The sequence below is a fragment of the Myotis davidii genome, unplaced genomic scaffold, assembly GCF_000327345.1.
Source record: "Myotis davidii unplaced genomic scaffold, ASM32734v1 scaffold495, whole genome shotgun sequence".
Lineage (NCBI taxonomy): Eukaryota > Metazoa > Chordata > Mammalia > Chiroptera > Vespertilionidae > Myotis > Myotis davidii.
Genome location: NW_006286239.1, coordinates 313437 through 314348, shown reverse-complemented (window position 1 = coordinate 314348; position 912 = coordinate 313437). Strand labels below are relative to the sequence as shown.

The following is a 912-nucleotide window of genomic DNA, read 5'->3' as shown; positions in this document are numbered from 1 at the left end:
AAGCTTTTACAAAAGGATTACAAAGAATCTGCCCAGTGAGCCAGCCCTCCACAGTGCCAGCCTGGCCAGAGGGTGCTGGGCCCCTGTCCTGGAGCCTGCAGCCCGGTGGATCCACAGCAGCTGGAGGAGGAGCACTGGGGCTCCCCAGGAGAGTTCCACCATCCTCCTGGCTGCAGGGGGCTCTTCTCTTTTAAAATTCAGTTAATCAGGTACATATTAAACCCCTCCTGTGGAACATGATGCCAGGCAGGGGGTGTTGCAAAGACCTAACTCTTGAAGCTTACTCAATTACACAGGGAGAGAAACATCTAGTAGATGGATATTTCCGTGATCTAGATACTGCTGTATAACAAGCACTCAAAATTTAATAACTTAAATAACAACCTGTTGTTTCTCAGGATTCTGTGGGTTATTGCAGCTTGGTTGGGTGATTCTGCTTCAGATGGTTCTGGTTGGGATCACTAACTACATTCAGCTGAGAGTTGGGCTGGCCCAAATTAGGGCAAGGGCATCAATCACATGTCTAGTGAATCATTGCTTTTCCAAGAGGCCTATTCATCTAGCTAGCTTGGCTGTCAGTCTTTGGACTTGTTATGTGGAAGCTGAGTTCAAGAGGACCCATGCAGAAGTTCTTCAGGCTGTGCTTGGAGCCCCAGCACACCACTTTAACTGCATTCTATTGGTCAAAGCAAGTCACAAGTACAGACTAAGTAAAAAAAGTGTGCAAATAGACTCTGCCTTTTAATGGGAGGAGCTATATGTATTCACAGGGAAGAATTATGATAGCCATCTTTGGATATGACTTCACTGGATAATTTATTACGATGTGGTCAAATTCTAAGAGAATCTAGGGAAGTCTTCCAAAAGGTAATACTTAACCCTGATCTTAATTGATGCTGATGCCTGGTGGTG

The 912-nt window shown here is 45.5% G+C and overlaps 1 protein-coding gene across 3 annotated transcripts in view; it reads left to right on the top strand.

Annotated features, from left to right (window-relative positions):
- The window catches only part of PLS1 (plastin 1), a 165165-nt gene that overhangs the window by 121722 nt on the left and 42531 nt on the right, over positions 1-912 (top strand). The window lies entirely within an intron of this gene.